The sequence below is a fragment of the Hakea prostrata genome, chromosome 4 (assembly GCF_041222555.1).
Source record: "Hakea prostrata isolate BN-2017 chromosome 4, UWA_Hpros_2, whole genome shotgun sequence".
Lineage (NCBI taxonomy): Eukaryota > Viridiplantae > Streptophyta > Magnoliopsida > Proteales > Proteaceae > Hakea > Hakea prostrata.
This window is the reverse complement of record NC_142603.1, coordinates 22,019,570-22,026,516: the sequence shown is the minus strand read 5'-3', so window position 1 is coordinate 22,026,516 and position 6,947 is coordinate 22,019,570. Positions and strand designations below refer to the sequence as shown.

General features: G+C 37.4%; 1 pseudogene; it reads left to right on the top strand.

Moving 5' to 3' along the window:
* Positions 1-4,829: 4,829 nt before the first annotated feature.
* Positions 4,830-6,493, top strand: LOC149018497 (putative UDP-glucosyl transferase 73B6 pseudogene; annotated as a pseudogene).
* The last annotated feature ends 454 nt before the right edge of the window (positions 6,494-6,947 follow it).

Sequence of the window (6,947 nt, the reverse complement as noted above, 5' to 3'; positions counted from 1 at the left end):
ACGAGCCACTCATCACCCATTAAGCCATCCATCCATTACCACCTTGGTTCCTAAGCACAAATGACAAACAAACTGCCAATTTGAAGGCCCTATATAGAAATCACCCAACCCACCCCAAGCCTGTAGAGAAATCATCTAAAAAATAGTCTATCAAGTTCAGTAGATCTTGTTTCTTGTTCTTATTCTCCTTTTCCCTTTCTCGCTTCTTGTAAAGCCTTTCAAGAACACGCTTGGCCTCACACTGGGAAGTTGTCAAGGTCATAATAGTGGGGTGATATGTCCACCAGCCTGCAAAAGGGAACATGATCAACACGATTATCCGGAAAACCAACAGCCACATAGTCAAATGTTTCTATTCTTTATATATATAAAAAACAAATAATAATAATAATTAAAAAAAACAATTTGGATCAGTCAATTTGGTGCAACTCAAAACTCCCAAAAAATAGATCAACCCATTGTCACTACCTCTAGATCATTGGAGAGAACCCATGACTCATCTACTTCTACTACCCTAATCCTTTTCAAATGATGCTTCACAATTAAGAGATAGACTTTAACTCGAAACGGTGAAAAATACTTAGGCTTTGGGTTCTCAAGAGTTGACAATGAACAATAGTTCTCCACAAATCAATTATTTAGCATACAACCATGCAAGAACTGCAGTTCTCAACCTAGAGTCACCTACCAATTCAACTAAAATAGAAACCCCACAACCTATGGGCAGCACCAATACCACCCTAATAGTACAATAAGTGGAAGATAGATCCCCAACTCTATTGATGCATAAACAATGCAATGTAAAAGTGAACACTCGAACTTACCACTCTCCACGAACATCAGTAACAGTATGAATGAAATTTTGACTCGTCAACACATATTCATTGTAGATAACCCACTCTAGCTTGTGATCTAGGCAGTTAAAAGGATGAAGATGAACCACCTAAACCAATAATTGATGGTCAATACAGTATCAATTTTCTCTTCAATATAAGGCACAGTTTAATCTAAATAGTATTTCATCAAAACAACAAATCACACAAAAAATAGAGACCTGATTGTCTTTCACTGTTAGATAGTGACCAGTATGCTCAAGGTGCGCAACCTGCATAAAATATCCGGCCAACATAGGTTTCCTTATGTTTACAAAGTAGCCTCGATTGTTGAAGTCTGTGCTCAACCAATAATATTATAACTATAAGCAAATATAGTTAGCTTGGTGTTGAATTGATATTAATAACTGTTTATGTTTCCATTAATTAGCTTCTTATGACCAACATCATGAATTTGTTATTCACTGACACTACAGAGAATGATACTAGAATCAGAATTCAGTCAGTACCCGCAGAGTCCAATTGAAGAGACTATCGTTTACCTATTTTATTTATTTTTGGGTGGTGCTAGTTCATACTTCAATATTTTGATGGGATAAAAATTGCAATGCTATTTGGCAAGAAAGTTATTGAGGGATCAAGCAATGTATTACTGAAAGTCCCTAAGTAGAACCACTTGGCCCATCATCGAGGTCTTTTTGAACAGACTTTAATTGCCTAGAACAAAAGCCTTAGCTTTTGTTTTTGTGAAGGAAACTCTTCTTAAGAAAACTACCGGACCAAAAGTGGTGTCACTGGAGAGGTTTATATGACATGATTTTCACCTTCCCAAGAACTTAGCTCCCAATATAAACACAGCACAAGCCAAATTCTGAAGGGGAGAGAATCTAATAGTGTTAATGCACTAGATACAAGGATTACTCCTGCAGTACTGCTACTTGCATTAGAAACAACCCAATGAAAGTAGCAGTACTGCAGGAGTAATCCTGCAGAATGTAATCCTTGTATCTAATAGGCCAATAAACATCGAGAGCTTCAAGTATGGGATGGAAATAATACCAGTTGAAGTAGCCAATTGGTGCTGTTGTGCAGCCCAGCACCCTGAGCTGGAAAAATAGGCTTGCCCTGGCAAGAAATGCAAAAACGCTGTGAGCTCAAAAATGATCACATCTTATGCCTAATGTGTGACATTCTTAACCTACCTAATAGAAGTGCCAGAAGAATCCATACTCATAATTAGCAACAGCACAGAGGAAAGATACTGTCAGCTGTTGAGACCTTCGAACTTTAGCAACCCTGTTGTCCCATCATGATGCTTCCATAGGATTTCAATTGTCTCAACTCCACCAGCGAAGTGTGAGATGTGAGCATCAAAATATTTGATATAGCCTAAACAATCACATCCCTGAGATCACAAATGAGTAACATGAGAATAACTTTAAAGAAGGGATTATTAACTAACACAGTCAGTACTGCAAAATCAATAGCACAAAGTATTCGTAAAGTATTTGACCTTCTTAAGAGAATGAGAATTTTTCCCATGCCATCTTTGCCTGCATCAAATGCATTCTTCCCCTGCTACCATCAATATATGCAACAGAGAATATAATGAGGCCCTTCCCAGGAGTGAAGCCAATATGAAAGTTCCACTGTCAACAAGACAAAATGTAGATATAGATTTTAATTTAAATGGTTGAAGTTTGATATGTAGAGAAATTAATTTAGTTTTTTTTTTTTGGGGGAAAATAAAAATTTCATTAAAAAGATATTAGTGCTGAGAGCAGTTACATATAGAGTCTATTCTTATACTACATTCATGAGCCTGTGTGGCTGCTAACTTTGCATGTTTTTCAAAAAATAGTTGGAGCACTGGATTGGGGAATGCAAAATATTTCATATGTTTAGTAGCTTTGGCCAACTCCATTAGTGTTGATAGCTTGTCAAGGGGCCACTTCTCTGTTGTTGGGCTTGGCAGGAGCTTTGTAATAAGGTGGTAATTTGTCTAAATTTCATCAATTTGTATCCCCTTCTCCGCAGCTTCTCCCATTCCCATTTGTAGTGCAAACAGTGTGGTGTCCAAAATCCCTTTAGTCTTCTTTCCAAAATTGACGGTTTTTAGATGCCCGTCACTGCAAATCCCAGTACTCCAACCTGTTACTCCTAGCTGCTGGTAATGTAGCCCTGCACATATCAAAATGTTTATATTAGTTTGAGGCAAATAACTACACCAATTTCTTTCTATTTCATCATAATTACAAATGTTGAGTTCATTTTCGAGGTTGGTCATAGGTAGCCTATTTTCATTTATTAGTTTCAACTCCTTGATCCAATGGTTTATGCTTTTTAATACCCTTACTGGGTTTGGTATCTTCTTATTGAAGACCCTGTCATTTCTCTCTTTCCAGATAGGACCAGGTAGGACTTACTTTCTGCCATTCAACCAAGTAACTGTTAACAGAAAAGCTTGGTCCTTAGGACTTATCGTCATAAACAAGAAGATAAAGTGATTCTAATATCTTTTACTTTCCTTTTAAGAAAAAATCACTTTCCTAATTCATTAGATGCTTTGATTAGTGGTTTATAAGCAAGGTTGTTAGGGATTGAAAGCAAAAATGTGACTTTTACTCTCCATTATAAGAAAATTTTCTTTCTCAATTTGATTTTATGTATTTAAATAAAAAAAATATATAAAAGGTATTAAAAATTTATGAGAAAAAAAAAAAAAAGTAAAGTGACAAAAAAAATAATACAAAAAATTTGCCAAGTGAAAGATTTGCCCAAAAACATAAAAATAAACAATAAAAAGGAAAGACTCAGAGAGTCTAGTTTATAGGGAATATTGTTTGAGATTGAAAAAAGAATAAAGTGGTCCATAGGGAAGGTGGTTTGAAATTGAAAAAAAACAACAATAAAAAGAAAAGAAAGAAATATTATATTTTACTCTTATTATTATTAAAAATCTCTTTCTTAATTTGAGAAAATGTTCGATTTTATATGGCTTTTATTAGTGATTTATAAGGAAGATTGTTCCAGATTGAAATATATATATATATATATATATAATATAATTTTTTTTTAATTGACTTATCAATGTATTGTTGAGAAAATGGAAACAAAAATCGTTGAGAGGAGGATAGAATTTTGGAGAATATTTTCTTTTTAAGTTTTAAAGGTAACTAATTAATTACTAAAATGTCAAAAATATTTAATAAAAAATAGGCACGTTGCTTGAACAAAACTTTCTTTGTTAATAATTAATTGATATAAGGTTTTTTTTTTATTTAAAAGGGAAAAAAAAAAATAAATTATAAAAAACCAAATTCCCAAAAAAGAGAGAGAACGATATTGGAAAAGATAGAAAAAAGATTTACGAAAAAAGAAGAATATATGCTCTCATAATAGTAAAATGATTATGAATTCAAGGACAACTCAGTCTGCTTTCCATGTTAAGAGTAAATTAGAAATCTCATGCATAATAAATACAAAAATGAAAAGATAAATTTTCTTTTAAAATAAGAGAATTACTTAAAAAAGAAAATTACAGTAAATATATATTTTTAAATAAAAGATCAACTTTATTAAAAGATGTGTTCTAGTGATGAAACCAACACCTCTTAGTGAAGAACTCCTGAATTCGACTCTTGCCAAAGTATATAATATCTCCCTACGCCGGCTTAATAAAGCCCCAACTTTGTACAAAAAAAAAAAAAAAAAATCAGAACAAACATAAAAACCCCCAATACACCCGAAGCTCTCCACTTTCTTACAACCCTAATGGAAAAACAGGATTCCCAGCCAAAGACAATAATATGAATAACAAACACGTGAAGACTAATACCACAAAAACAATAATGACCGACACTTAACCATAAATTAATATGAATAACAAAAAGGTGAAGATTCTTTGATTATTTAATAAAAAACGATGAGACCAACTCACCCAAGAAAAACCTGATTTAAGAAACGGGAGACACAAGCTTCACTGCATATCTCTACTTTCTGATTCTTCCTTGCAGGAGAGAGAGAAAGAGATAATTTTGTTCTCTTTTCCCCAGATCAGTTTTGCAGGAAATTCAACAGGTGTAAGAAATAGCGGCAGCAACAGCAGCTGTAGTATTTCATGGGTTCTTCAGCACAGCCCCATATAGTGATCTTCCCTTTGATGGCTTATGGCCATATCATCCCATTGGTAGATCTCTCCAAAGCTCTCACACAGAGAAACATCAAAGTCACCATCATTAGCACTCCAGGCAATGCTTCTTTCATTTACAAACACATCTCCAAACACCCACAAATCCATCTCACAGAAATTCCATTCCCCATCACAGAAAACCTTCCCGAAGGATGTGAAAACACAGCTCAGTTACCTTCCATGGCTTTCTATGCTCATTTCTTAGAAGCAACCAGAAAGCTTCAAGAACCCTTCCACCAACTCCTGCAAACCATGTCTCAATCAAATGATCTACCTGTCTGTGTCGTCTCTGATTTCTTCCTTGGCTGGACTCTCCCACTCTGTAAAGAATTCGGTGTTCCTCGTCTAGTCTTCCATGGTACGGGTCAGTTTGCGCTAGCCATGAGTAAGACTGCGTGGTTTCACACTCCTCATCTTCATGTATCTTCTGATACTGAACCCCTACAGCTGCCCGGTTTTCAACTTCACTTCACCTTGACCCGGTCTGACGTGCCGGAGGAATTCTTGACACCGGACCCAGACAATCCGATTTCCCGGCTCTCAGCAGAGGCGGTTCAGCATGAAATGGATAGCTGGGGGGCCATCGTGAACAGCTTCATGGAGATAGATGGGCCTCACGTGCCAACCTTTGAGTCTTTCTTTGCTAATGGAGCCAAATCATGGTGCGTTGGTCCACTCAAACTCTATGACCCACCGGCCGAACCGGTCCAGCAGGAGAATTCTGTGTGTGTGAAGTGGCTTGACGAGCATGCCACGCTGGAATCAGTGATCTACGTGTCATTTGGGACCCAGGCTGACATGTTGGATGCCCAGCTGGATGAAGTTGCTTTCGGGTTGGAGATGTCGGGCCACCCTTTCATATGGGTCGTGAGGTCCAAGAGCTGGTGCACACCTGAAGGTTTGGAGGAGAGGGTGAAAGGTAGGGGTCTGATAATGAGAGACTGGGTCGACCAAAGGCAGATCCTCTCGCACCGGTCGATTGCTGGGTTCTTGAGCCATTGTGGGTGGAATTCAATTCTAGAGAGCATATCAGAGGGAGTTTCGGTTCTGGCCTGGCCCATGATAGGGGACCAGTTCTTCAATGCTAAGTTTTATGTTGATGGGTTGGGTGCAGGTCTGAGAATTGAGAAGGTAGCTGGGCCAGAAGGTGTCGTAGGGAGGGAGTCGATCAGTGAAGGTGTGAAGGAGTTGATGGGAGGAGAGAAGGGGAAGAAAGCAAGGGAAAAAGTCAAGGAGTTGAGCCGGGTGTCCAAGAAGACGGTTCAGGAGGGTGGTTCATCTTATGAGAACTTAATCCGATTACTTAGCCAACTAGGAGTCTAATACTTGTCTGTTGATGTTTTTGGTGTGATACTTCTTATTTGTGGTTACTTTGGAATCTTCGGGAAATGGATCGATCTTTAACTATGTGCCCTTACATCTTTTCTGTAGATATAAATTGGAGGTCATTTTATATAATTATATAAAGTTATTGGGACATATCTACAAATACTTTTTTTTATTGGACTGAGAAAATATGAATATATAGACAATTAAATAACTAAATAAAGCCAATTTATTCGAAGGGCGAAAAACTGATGGATTGGCTACAAAGATCCAACCAACCATGATATCGACTACGCTCCCATTAGCTGGGCTTCCCTGCTGATTAACACCAAACCTGTGCCCCCTTCCATCGTATCCTCGCACCAGGACACATCATAAAAGAGGCCAGCTCTTGAGGAATCAGTTGCTGCATCTCTGTTGGCTCTGATAACCTGCAATTAAGTTCTGCCCTCCCTTGATACAGCAATGACTTTCATCAATAACCTGCAATTAAGTTCTGCCCTCCCTTGATACAACAATGAATTCCTGTTGAAGTCAAGACAATGGTCAAGAGCATTAAAAGCTCTTGAACCTTTCAACCCCCCGCCCCTCTCTCT